Below are 14,266 nucleotides of genomic sequence, written 5' to 3' on the forward strand. Positions count from 1 at the left end.
ATATCGCAAAGCGGCTTATTGCCGGGCTTTACCTACCAGGTATATGCATCTCCATTTTTACCAGATGCTATAATGTGACCTTCCAATATCTAGCAGTTTTATATATTTAAAAACCCCTTTTTCATAAAAATTGTTTTAGCATGAACCTCAACTTCATTACATTTATTGGTAGTCTGAATATAAATATATAAAGTTTTGTGTGTGTGTGTACACACAGGATGGTCTTGGCTGTGTTAAGCACATGAATAGGTCTTGCTTCTGTGGTCCAGAGAACCAAGTCACCATTCCCTCGCCCTTCCATTCCCGACATTCTTTCCGATGGAAAGAATCCACCATTGATCCTGGCCTGTCAGCACGGTACACACACACACACACACGTTACAGCCATCCAAGCCACCCCACTTCCCAAAACCAGGTCTGCTCATATCTTCACTTTCTCTCATACTCTCATCACCTTTTTTTTTTTTTTTGACAACCTACAAAACCCTATTTAAACCTCTTGTGTTAATATGACAAGCATGTGCGTGCCTGGATGCACTGCTACTGTACACACTGACGAAAACAACATGCTGTTCAGGGCTAAATCACTAATCCTAACAGCTTCTGGACTGTTTAACTGCAGCATTCCGCAATGCCTCCCAAACGTCAACACACCGCTTAGCCTGAAACACTCAAAAAGGCATATTCAAGTGCCAGAGATCATGTCCATAATTAAAAGACAATATATAAATACACTGAGCCCTAAGGTAAATACGAAAGCATGGTATTTCTTCTCATTATCGTGTGGTGAAAATTGCAAACAAATTAAATGGAAATAATCTACAGATTGACTGAATTCTATTCTGCAGGTTTCAGGACTTGTGCGCAACACAAATTCATTACTGTGTTTTTTAATTGCACACCGCATCATTCAGATGAGAACAAGTGGTGTGTTTTTAAAGCCAACTTTAGAAATATCACCCCCTAGTGACAGTACAAGTTCCATGATTTGTGAGTAGGAACCATAGACAGTGATGCACTGAGAGGTCGTTAAACAGGAGCTGTGTTAGGAGGACTGCTCTGTGCTCCATGATCATTCCCTGTTTGTTTCCTGATTTGTACGTTTAATTTCTGACTTTTTTTTTTTAGTGAAATAGAAGATACGGAATAAGCTGGATGTCTGAGTGCAAGCCTACAGTTCATCTCAGCATATATTTGTTTCGGTTCCTGTTTCACTCTACTATAATTTTTGAATCACGTCAAGCAGACTTTTGCACATACCCATCAGCTGCTAACGTGCTAATTGCACCTTGTTAGTAAATGTATATATACACTCACCTAAAGGATTATTAGGAACACCTGTTCAATTTCTCATTAATGCAATTATCAACCAATCACATGGCAGTTGCTTCAATGCATTTAGGGGTGTGGTCCTGGTCAAGACAATCTCCTGAACTCCAAACTGAATGTCAGAATGGGAAAGAAAGGTGATTTAAGCAATTCTGAGCATGGCATGGTTGTTGGTGCCAGACGGGCCGGTCTGAGTATTTCACAATCTGCTCAGTTACTGGGATTTTCACGCACAACCATTTCTAGGGTTTACAAAGAATGGTGTGCAAAGGGAAAAACATCCAGTATGCGGCAGTCCTGTGGGCGAAAATGCCTTGTTGATGCTAGAGGTCAGAGGAGAATGGGCCGACTGATTCAAGCTGATAGAAGAGCAACTTTGACTGAAATAACCACTCGTTACAACCGAGGTATGCAGCAAAGCATTTGTGAAACCACAACACGCACAACCTTGAGGCGAATGGGCTACAACAGCAGAAGACCCCACCGGGTACCACTCATCTCCACTACAAATAGGAAAAAGAGACTACATTTTGCACGAGCTCACCAAAATTGGACAGTTGAAGACTGGAAAAATGTTGCCTGGTCTGATGAGTCGCGATTTCTGTTGAGACATTCAAATGGTAGAGTCAGAATTTGGCGTAAACAGAATGAGAACATGGATCCATCATGCCTTGTTACCACTGTGCAGGCTGGTGGTGGTGGTGTAATGGTGTGGGGGATGTTTTCTTGGCACACTTTAGGCCCCTTAGTGCCAATTGGGCATCGTTTAAATGCCACGGCCTACCTGAGCATTGTTTCTGACCATGTCCATCCCTTTATGACCACCATGTACCCATCCTCTGATGGCTACTTCCAGCAGGATAATGCACCATGTCACAAAGCTCGAATCATTTCAAATTGGTTTCTTGAACATGACAATGAGTTCACTGTACTAAAATGGCCCCCACAGTCACCAGATCTCAACCCAATAGAGCATCTTTGGGATGTGGTGGAAAGGGAGCTTCGTGCCCTGGATGTGCATCCCACAAATCTCCATCAACTGCAAGATGCTATCCTATCAATATGGGCCAACATTTCTAAAGAATGCTTTCAGCACCTTGTTGAATCAATGCCACGTAGAATTAAGGCAGTTCTGAAGGCAAAAGGGGGTCAAACACCGTATTAGTATGGTGTTCCTAATAATCCTTAAGGTGAGTGTATATATATGTGTGTGTGTGTGTGTGTGTGTGTGTGTGTTTTAAAGGCTAATATCTATTTGTGATGTTACTTTATAATCAGCATTTATATTAGCTAATTGAAGCAATTGACTCAATTCATTCTAATTAGTTTGTTTTGCAGAATCATTCCGCAATAATTACATATTTATGTCAAGAATCATTCTTGTCTTCATATTCTGGGGTAATGTTAAAATCTGCTGGTATTTCAAAATGTGCCTGTGAAAATAAAGCAACGTGAGAGCTTTGTGGTTTCAGTCCTATGAGTTTTAAAACTTGTTTAAAACTGTAATGAGATGATGAGATGGGTAGAGGACCGAAAGGTGACGCAAGGTCCCCATGGCAACATAGTTGCCTAGTGACATGGCTATTATCTTTATTTCACACCAAGATATTGAGAAGTCAGCTTGTGGAATGTGCACGAGAAAGGGAGTGTGTGTCTCACTTTCTAGAAAGGGCTTCACTAACTTTATCATTTTATGTTAAACCGCTGTACCTGGCAGAGGTGTAGATGGTAATCCAGTCTGATGTTATATTATTATGAAGAAGGGAATATTTTTATGCAAGGTCTGCTTAATTCACAATTTAAATGTACTATAGAGGTTCCAAGCTCCCTGCCAGACAGTCCACATTTTTGTTCCCAGCTGGGAGGCCAAAGATGGTCCCTGAGGACTGGATTGGGGAAAACTGCTGTACATCTTTATATATCTGGATATTTGTTTGTAGGAAATCAACTCCTATTACATGTCTTGGGTACAACCACAGGAGCAATTCAGGAAAATGAACCAGAACTATTTTGGTTAGAGGTTATGACACCTACTGCCTTTGCTGCTAGTTAGTTTTCAGTTTTCGTGTCATCAGAACCATTAAAGTTAATACATCTGACACCTGCTATTGGTACAAATAACAATAAAATAACATTAATTTCTAACCCAGCAGCCATTCATGGGACTCAGTATTATTACAGGCTCTTGATAATCCTGTCAAGGAATTTTTTAACCCAGTTCCATTGTTTGTTGACAAAATAACAAATCCATCATATTTCAGAGAGAATAAGAACAAAAGGGAGAGCAAGGAAATAAAAATAATGGGGGAAAAAACAGAGGAGAAATACGCAGGACTTCTGCAGCTGGTCCAAGCCTCACCAGTCTGTCCATTAAGGAGTTTGACATCCTGATTTTCACAAGCTCAAGGTGTCCCTGGTTCATCAAAGAAGGGGCTTGTCCTTCACTTCTTTAACCAATCATATTCTGCATTGTATGACATCACCACATTGTTTTTTTTCTTCTCATTTTCAAACTCAAGCCTTCCGGCCATCAAGCTGTGGGCAGTGTGTGACTCAGTGGGCTCAGCCTCTGCGCCTGTGATTGGAAGGTTGACTGGTCACGTCTGGCCTCTGCAGATTAACTGCATGTCCGTGGGCCCTTGAGCAAGGTCCTTAGCCCCCAGCTTCTTATTATTATCATCATCGTCACCATGAAATAAAGACACGCCCATATATTGCTCCATACATTCTTTGCGGGTAAGCATGTTCCAGTGTTTTGTATCTATGACGTGTCCCTTAAAATGTGGTGATGCCAAATAATGAAGGCTGTGATTGGTTAAAGAAGTGCAAAGCAAGTCCCTCCCATGATGCGTGTGTGCTGAACTTGGGAAAATCAAAATGTGCTTAAGGAGTGACAGGTTGATTGTTTACCTTAATTTAATGTTTGTTTAATGCTGGCCCCTATGGCTGAGATCCATTCATCCTTACACTTTGTATTACAGCCTACATCCCGAATGTCACAGGGACACTCAGGGTAGCTTTGATAGTGTTACTGTTCAAGGCTGTAGTCAGGGTAGCTGCAGGTCCATCACAGGACACACACTCACATCGTAAAGGCAATTTAAAGAAACCAATGCTGTAGCTGTGAAGCCACTCACACCTCACACCTAGTCATCCAGCCCCCACAGAAGTGAGATTTTTTCAAGTAAATGCCATATTCATGAATTTAGAGGTGCATTGCTTCCACCTTTTCTCTATCTGCTGTGACTATTGCGACAACAAAACGTGAAAATGACAGAGACATGAAATTAAAAGTAAAGCGAACAGAGGTGGCGGAAGAGAGAGAGAAGAAAGGCAGACAATTAGTGGGCTAAAAAAAACAGACCACAAAAGGGGGCGAGAATATCTGCCCCCTAACTGCTTTGATACAGTGCAGGCTACAGTGTGAAGATGCAGTGGCCGTCACAGCTGGAGGGTCTGCCCCACCGTGACCCGCAAGGCAGCATTTCAGCAGCAACTCCCTGCTTAACTGTTCCAACAATGAGTGGCCTACTAATGACAGTCACTGTTTGAGAACTATAATTATTATCAGCTCCCGGTCTATAAATATATTTCCTCAGCCCACCCATATACGCTTACGGATGGACTCCATCCACCTTTATTATGCTAATGGGGTAATTACATGCCTGAGCTGCCTCCCCACTAATGGAATATTTCTAGAGAGTGCGTCAGAACACAGACAGTGTTCCCGTCTATGAAGCCCCTGCCGTTTTACGCCTCCCCTTCTTTTCCAGTGTACCTTCCTCCTCTTTCTTGCATCCTTCTCTTTCCATCTCTGCCATTTATCCTTCTCTTCCTTTCCACGTTTCCCTAGCTTCAGCTGACTCCCTCCTAGTGACCTTTCTCGTCTTTTTGCTGTTATCTTTTTGTACTGTTTTAATAGTTAATGGAGAATGAAGAATGTAGAAATACTGTACAGCGTCACCTTGTGTTCAGGCTGGGTATCGAAACTACAACATATATCCATTCACCCGACCATCAACCTTCTAACCAGTTATGCTGGTTGGGGTTATGGGGTATATTGCTAAAATATAATAAATTTATAATTAAGAGAACTGCCATTTTTTTATGGTTTCGGCTATGCAGGTGGAGAATTGTATTCTTAGTGGTCAATATATTTTACTATGTCTAGATCAGGGGTCACCAACCTTTTTGAAACTGAGAGCTACTTCACGGGTACTGAGCCATACGAAGAGGTACCTGTTTGAAACGCCCTCCTAAACTTATCTAATCTTCATGTATAATATATAAATGCAAATGTGATTAAAGAAGAATAGCAACAGGATAAAATTAAATTAAAAAATTTAAAAAATTAAATGCTGCTCACTGGTGAGTTGTGCTATTTTTAGCACAGGTCTGCAGGTGACTCATGTGGTCCTTGGGGGGCACTAATTTAATAATTAAATTAGGTTTTTTATTGTACTAACCCTTACTAATAAACCTGTCATTATGATGTATATGTTCTTTTAAGTTTATTATTATTTTGTTTTCCAAAGTGAAACATTTGTCCAATACAGTCACTGAAGAAATGCTTCGCTGCTGATGGTTTGATAGAAAATGACTCCAGAAAACTCTTTACATGATTTTATTTCACATCCACTGGTGGAAAAAACAACAGGTTGCATTTTTAAAATGTTCTAAGTCTGTGATGGGTAAGTGGATTTCTCTTACTGGGACAAAAACAGTGACCCTCTTGATATAGTCTCTATCTGAGCCTCTCCGCAGTGCTGTAGCTCTGCTCACCAGATGAAACGATATCCTTATATGGGAAACCATATTTACTGAAGAGAAGGATCGCCACCTGGGGCAACATGTCATCCGGGACGAGGGAGCGGATCACATCTTCGACGAGAATGGGCTGGATCAAGATGAAGACTGGAAAAGACCGGACTTTGCACTGCATGGGGCAGGGTGTCATTGCAGGTTTGTCTGACGACTCCTTGTGGAGTTCAGGGCCTCTTATGGCTGGTCATACAAATAGGAGGAGTTACGAAACGGGAGGTGAAGGCAGGGATGCTGCTCCCCACTTTCTGACAAAGGGGCTTCATTTTCATTTTACCAGCTCATGTTCCAGGATGAAATTAAGCTTGTCATTTTTTATCTTATTTTTTACCTAATTTTTCTTGACATAGTGGTCGATTTTTTTTTTTTTTTTTACTTTCCCTCCCTAAAATGCAAAAATAGTTTGGTCTGTTCTTTTAGTGGCGGTCAACAGCAGACCAGTGGTCACATGACAAGGAAGAAAGAAGCTTGACACCACAGTGCCAGGATGTTGGACTCAGAAGAGAAATCCATAGCAAAAAGCAGGGGATGTAGGAGGATAGGGAGGAAAAAACAGTCGAGTATCATATGAGGAGGCCACTCCCTGTTGGAGAAATTAGTTACATTACTGTGACCAAGACTGTCTGCGGCACAGAGAAGAGGAGGAACCAGCAGCAGCGTGAGGAGTGTGAGAGGTGCTGCCAGTGCAGGACAGGCACAGGGACAGAGGCAGCAGACATGGGGATGCTTTATGGAGGAGTCTCAGGAGAGCAAATAAGGGGAGGGGAAGCAGGGGGACAGTGATGGACAGCTAGAGCAGAGGAGGGGAGGAAATTAAAGATTAATAAAAGATAAAAACGCTGATGATGAGAACTGGTTCAAGGTGAAGCACCTTGTGTAGAAGTGGATCATTATATATTTAGAGGCTAAGCATGAAGCTGGGAGCCACCTATTGTAATCAATAGAGTTTTTTATTATCACTATACTTTCTGCAAAGGGAGTCTATGGCAGCCCGTAGAACCCCTTTGTGGATTTTGACTAAATTTGGCATATTGATAGAGGAGAGTTCACTGTATTCAGGCCTCAAATTTGGGGTCAATCCCTCCACCTCTGTAGCGCCACCAATAGGCCAAATTTCAAGGTATATTTTTGCTGATAACTTTTGAAATGTTGCCCTAGGATTGTGATCAGTTTTTTCACCCATTGCTGTTAAAGTCCACTATTGGATTTTCTGCTATTTTGAATTTTTGAAACAACCTACTTTTCCAAAGTAGCAAATTTGGTATGTATCATCTACAGAGGGTGAAGTGAGGTCATATCTCAGCAATGCTGAGGTACATGGACTCAGGACCCCCATTTTGAGGACAGCCAAAATAGTTTCTGTTTTGGCTAATAAATGTTGATTGTGTTTGTCTTAGAAAAATAATTCCTGTATCTGATAATACTGTGAGAGGTCCAACTGATGAGACATGATAAATTGTCATGTCAGCATAATTGATGAAGCTACCATATTAGATATCTCCACAGGTCACAAATTTTGTCCAATCTTCACAAAGTTTAACACAGATGATCTTCGGACCAAGCCTCAAAAAAGTTATGCAAGACATTTTTTTGTCATTTGATCACTGGGAGGCACTAAAAGGGGTAAAAACACATTTTTGCAAATACCTTTTAATGTATTGGCCTAAAAAGCTCACTCAATATTCAAATGTAGACTAAAACTCACTTGTTTAGTCTAGCTCATAGGGACTCTACTTCTAGCTGTAGCTAGCTACTCACCCCTAGTTAGGCCTACAGTGTGAGGTGTAGCGTTGGGTGGGCATCAGTGCTTTGGATGAGCTGTCATACACTGCGGTAGCCTTATCTGCTACAGCTTACTTACTGCACTCACCTGTTTCCGCTGCCTCTAGTCTCCCCCGCTTTGGCTTAGAAGGCATTTTTTATCCCCCCGACCCTCCCCCAGGTGTGCTGTCTGGAGCCCCCATAACATCAAGATATCCTGCTTACCTTGCTGCCTGTGACATCTTTGGGGGAAGCATGTGGCTCAGTGGGCTAAGCCTGTGTGCCTGTAATTAGAATGTCACTAGTTCCAACCCAGCTTCAACACATCTGTGGGTCCTTAAGCAAGGCCCTTAACCCCCAGCTCCCTGGGCGCCCCAACAGGTGGCTGCCCTTTGCAGACAGCTTGCTCTGCAAAGAGCAAGTTGAGGGAGGCATAAAAAGACAATTTCCCCACAGGGATTAGTAAAAAGCATGTATTATTATCCTGTATGTCACTGTTCATCCTGCAGTCAGAAGCAGTACCATTACCAGTCTGCCCTCCACATGTAGACTTGAATTTTAAAATTTGTATTGTATAAATTAGAATTTTGTCATTTTGCTCCCCTTTTGTCTGGTTCCTCCCAAGGTTTCTTCCTACTAGGCAATTTTTCCTGGCCACTGTCACCTCTGGCTTTCTCATTGGGGGCTTTGTGCAGGGATAAAGTAAAACGCTTTGAGACAATATAATGTTGTGAAAATGCACTATGCAAATAAAATTTAATTAAATTGAATTAAATGATAAAATTGGTAATGTCTGATGATTGTCAAGTTCTGTCTCTACCAGTCCTGCTATGTCCCCATTTTGCCAGCAGATGTCACTGGCCATCCTGTATGCTCCTAATAATTCCCAGCCTAGTGTTTTAGTTACTCACACCTGTCTCCCATTACCAGTGTATACCTGTGTTTCCTGTTACCCCATCGGTCATTGCTAGGGCTGTGTGTTCATTCCCATTTGTGAATCGCTATTGTTAATATTCTGTGTCGCAGTTTTACCCAAGCATTCCCTGTGTCCTGGTCAGCCCTCCTCCCCCCAGTTTAATGTCCCTGCCTTTTGTTTTGACCTTTCATGGCCCTTTTGTTTGTGACCCAATATATGTGTCAGTCCTGTAATTAAGTCCCCTTCAGTGTACTAAAGTCTGTATATGGATCATCACTCCTCACATTCAGATGTGACAGTGATCTTAAGAGATCCCAAGTATGGGACATGACAACTTATCAATTCGACCAAATTAATGTGGCCATTATTTTGGATTAAATTAAAAGCCATATTTTCAGTGGCCACAAACCTTGTTGAATCTTTACCAAATTTTGTGCAGATGATCCTCAGACAAAGTCTTACAAAACTTATCAGACAGATTTTCTTTTCAAAACCATCACAACTAGGAGTGGGACTAAAGCAAAGCTACAACACAAACTAACATGAACACCCTGACTGAGTGAGGTAGAGGACAAGGGCATGCACTAATATATACTATACACTAACAATGACCAGGTGTGGACCATCACAAAACACAACCAATCAACAAAGGAACAGGACAACAAGCAAGAGGTGGAATAAATCACAAATAACAAACACAGGAACTAAGAAACATTGGCAACACTGAGGGCTAATACTAAGGAAGACTAGGAAGAAGCAGAACCAAAATAAAACGGCACATGCAAAGTAAACCAAAACAGGGACACAAAGATAAACCTTAACAGACACAGAAGACCAAACCAAACACTGAAGAAGAATAAAACCAAATATAACTTAACCAAACCGTGAGACTGGCCTCTCTGGCCAGCCTTAAACTCATGATAAAAGGGTAATAGTTTTAGAGTGACTCTCTCAACCTACTACACACGAGCTACACACGAGGCACTAAGGCTACAAGACTGAGGGGGGAAGCAGGGTGACCAGCGATGCCTGTTGGCCAAAAAGGGACAAGACATGTAGGGCAGGGATGGATGGGCACAGACCCTGACAGTCCATTATAGCCTACGAAATAGCAGTGAAGATGCCAGGCATGAAGTGGGCTCATATCTTGGCGAATCTTTGGTTGTGACATTGCTGTAAATGCATACAGCCATACCCTTGACAAAATGACATGAAATTTCCATGGCAACTATACCATCATAGTGTGATTAGCGCCATCATTGTTGTTTGCAGCTATTATTATGTATTAATGATTATATTGTATCCATATAATGTGCAGTGGGGCAATACATAAATGAGGAAATAGCTCTAAAACCAAAAGAGAAAGACAATTATGTTGGGCTGTGATCATCTAGTTACTTTTCAGGTGTGTCTTCCTGAAGTCCAATTTCTTCATGATGTAATTCAGGCATTTCTGCCTTTACAGTTACTCACTGAAACATTGGCTAAGAGCCTTGATTTCTTCCGGTCTTACATAATGTCCCCAAACTACTCAAATCATTTTTAACACTTGAATATGAAAAACTGTCTAGGATTTTTCTCTTTTCAAATCAAGTGGAATTAAGATGAATAATTTAAGTGTGAGCACTCGACCTGAAAACGACTGGCATCAATATATTTCCATCTGGTAAAATATGATCAGAAGGTCAGCTGCACCATGACCTCACACCTTCACTGGATGGTTCAAATTCCAGGTTTCTGTGTGTAGAGTTTCCATAATCTCCCCATGATGTGTGGAATTTGGCTTTAATGCGATCCTTATTCTGACGTTTCTGTTGTAGCATTCCACCTGATAAGAGCAACAAACTGTAAATTTTACATGTAGGTAGATATGAGTAACAGAATTATTTGTATTATACACCCATCTATCCATTGTCTGAAACCACTTAACCTGTTCAGGGTAAGAGGGGGTCTGGGGTCTGGAGGCTATGGGCGCAAGGCGGAGAACAACCCAGGATGGGACACCAACCCATCGCAGGGCAGACTCTCACATTGTTCACACACACACGGGCAATGTGGTAACTCCAATTAGCCGAGTCCAACTGAATTAAGTGATCGCACTAGTCAAGCAATCATAGTAGATAACAAACTGGACTTTGGGGGTCAAATTGTGCTCGAGCACAGAACACATCACCTAGTGCGGGGGTATTCAACTAAAATTTAAAGAGGTCCAGTTAGAGAAAAATTCTTGAAGCAAAGGTCCGGAAGATCATAATGTCTAAACATTTAATAGTGTGATATATATTTAAGTAGCCTATTAGTTGCATCAACATTCTATGTAATCAGTACTTGACTGTCAAATCAAATTAATTAAGTACAATTCAAAAACGTTTTGACATTATTTATTGCCACGTGACAGAACTTCGGCCAGCTGGCTGGAGTGAGATTTTCAATTCGAGATGTCTGCACACATGTAACAGTTCTTTACATTGTAAATAAACCTTGTAAATAGTTTGCTTTTGTATTTAACCGTGTAAATACACTTTTGACGTATCTAATTTTAGGTTTTATAATAGAATAATATAGATTTGCCGTAAGATTTCCAGCATGAGTCTGAAAGCGTGAGTGTCATGCCAGATGTTTGAGATTTGGCAACCGTGAAAACGTACATTTTTTGTTTCACATGAGTTTATTTATAACAGATAACATTACTTTATACATAAGTTAAAATGCAGAAACTTCAACGAACATGAAATCAACAATAAACTACGTCTATTTATCCAACGTGTTATACAGTAATACATATTGTATTTGAAAACTTTTCAGCTTTACGATTTCAGGAGAGCGCAGCCACTCTGTTAGGGACATTACGCTTTTTGTTTGCGGGTGTTAGCTTCGCTGCTGCTATTAACACGAAAGGCACATTAGCGCAGACAAAGGGCTGCATACGCCGAACTATACGTCTTGCTTGGCGGTCAAAGGCGTTTGACATTCATTGGCATGGGAAACGGCGGTTCTACTGATAAACCACTACCGAAAAGACTACAAACGCTGTGCCGGTTAAAATAAAAGCGCCCCGTCAGGTTTTAAATAATAAGTAAATGTTTTGGCTGGCGGTCCAGGTCCGTATTTGACAGCTTCTGGGTCCAGACCCGGACCGCGGTCCGCCTCTTAGTGACTGCTGACCTAGTGTGTGTACATCCTAAATGAGTATCTGTCTGTCTGTCAATCAATCATCTATCTACCTTGACAGCCTTTCCCACATCTGCGAGAGTTATGGTGTGGAGAAGCCCCAAAGAGGCCTACCACCTGTACTGTTGCATACTCAGACTGCAGTATAGGGGTGGATCAGTGATGGTTTGGGCTGCAATATCATGGCATTCCCTAGACCCTCTACTTGTTCTAGATGGGCACATCACTGCCAAGGACTACCAAACTATTCTCGAGGACCATGCTGGTTCAGTCTTTCTACCGTGAAGGTGGTACCATGTATCAGGACGATAATGCACCAATACACACAGCAAGACTGGTAACAGAGTGACGTGATGAGCATGAAAGTAAAGCTGAACATCTCCCCTTCCCTTCACCAGATCTGAATATTATTGTGCAACTTTGCGGTGTTTTGAAGTGAAGTAGGGAAACATTTTCCTCCTCCCAGATAGTGATCTGGCCACTGATCTGCTAGAAGAATGGCTCAAAATTTCTTTGGCCACTGTGCAGGATTTGTACCTGTCATTCCCAAGATGAAGTAAAGCTGTATTGGCCACAAAAGGGGGCTCTATACTATAATTTAGTGATCAACTGTCGACACACCACAGCACACAACATTGAAATATGTTCTCTGCATTTAACCCATATGTGACAATGTGACATAGCAGGGGGCAGCTAATTCAGCACCCGGGGAGCAGTGCTTGGGGGCGGTACTTTGCTCAGGGTACCTCAGTGGTGCCTTGGTGGTTAGGGATTCGAACCTGCAAAGCGCACATCCCTAATCATTAAGCCACCACTTCCCACTTAATTGTTCTGGTCTAAAAGCAGGTGTGTCACTTTCACTGGCCAACCCCTGCATGTACACAAGCTGTGAAGACCCCAGATATGACTAAATTAGATGATGATACTTTTATTAACTACTAATTGTTGAAATTATTAGACTAGTGTTTTCCAAACCAGTCTGGACCCCCAGGGGCTCAGGGACCCCCAGACAGGCCATGTTGTTGCTTCCTTCCAGCTCCTGGTGGGACCTGTCTGGGGTTCCCCAAGGTCCAGGTTGAGAAACACTCTATTAGACAACTGCAGGGTATGTTTGGTAATGGATTATTTCACATGGCAAAGGATGTTTTTATGGCCAAGAAGATGCTTAGAACCGCATGCCAGAAACTGCTGGTTATATAACAGGAATACATCTACGGTAAGTGGAATGCTGTTGTCCTTTGAATTATCATATTATTTTTAGATACATTTGAACACATAATGTTGTGACATTGTGCTGCTGACACGATTGTATGAGTCTTTGTTCTCTTTGGACCTGGACCAGCAAAGTGACATTTCAAACACTGCATTCCAAGGTGATTCAGGCTGGAAAACAATAGAGTAGCTGCATTCATTCTTTAATGCAAAGACTGGAAGTGAGCTACATGTCATGACATGCTGGAGGGTGTGTCCCATTTGGATATTTAAGGAGATTAAAGATTATGCCACTAATGCAGGTAAAATGTACACTCTCTGAAAAGGGGGTAAAAAAATTGTACCTTTGCTTGTCACTGGGGCTGTACCCTTGTAACTGTACCATACTTAGCTATGGGGAACATCGCAAAGGTACAGCAGCATTAATGTACCATCAATGGTACAGAAATGTTCCTCAGAGTCCATTTCTGTGTCTTAAAAGGTACAATTACCTACAGCTAAGAGTACAATTGGCAGACCCTTGAGGGTGCAGCACTAATAGCAAGCAAAGGTACAAATTTTACCCTATTTTCTGAGAGTGTACAGCTGATCAATGGAGGGTAATCAAGTTCTTCACACACTGTCAGACACAACCCTGGTACAATTAATCTAGCCCAATGAAACAAAATGTTCCTGAGTCCATTTCTGTACCTTAAAAGGTACATTTATCTACAGCAAGGGTACAATTGGCAGACCCTTGAGGGTACAGCCCCAGTGACAAGTAATTGTACCCTCAAAGGTACAAATCGGTACTTTTTTTCTGACAGTGCATGAGCAGTGGCTTCACCATACCATTTGTTGATACTGTTGTTAATAATACTCTCAGTGATACAACAGTAGTAAATGTTAAGTGTTGCCTCACTCACATCCCATTTCCTCAGGTGTCTTTGAAACTGAAATTGCTGATGGGCTTTGGTAAGGATGGATCCAGGATTCTCCACCTTATAAGATACAATTACCTACAGCTAAGGGTGCAATTGGCAGACCTATGAAGGTACAGCCCTAGTGACAAGCAAA

The sequence above is a fragment of the Paramormyrops kingsleyae genome, chromosome 19 (genome assembly GCF_048594095.1).
Source record: "Paramormyrops kingsleyae isolate MSU_618 chromosome 19, PKINGS_0.4, whole genome shotgun sequence".
Classification (NCBI taxonomy): domain Eukaryota; kingdom Metazoa; phylum Chordata; class Actinopteri; order Osteoglossiformes; family Mormyridae; genus Paramormyrops; species Paramormyrops kingsleyae.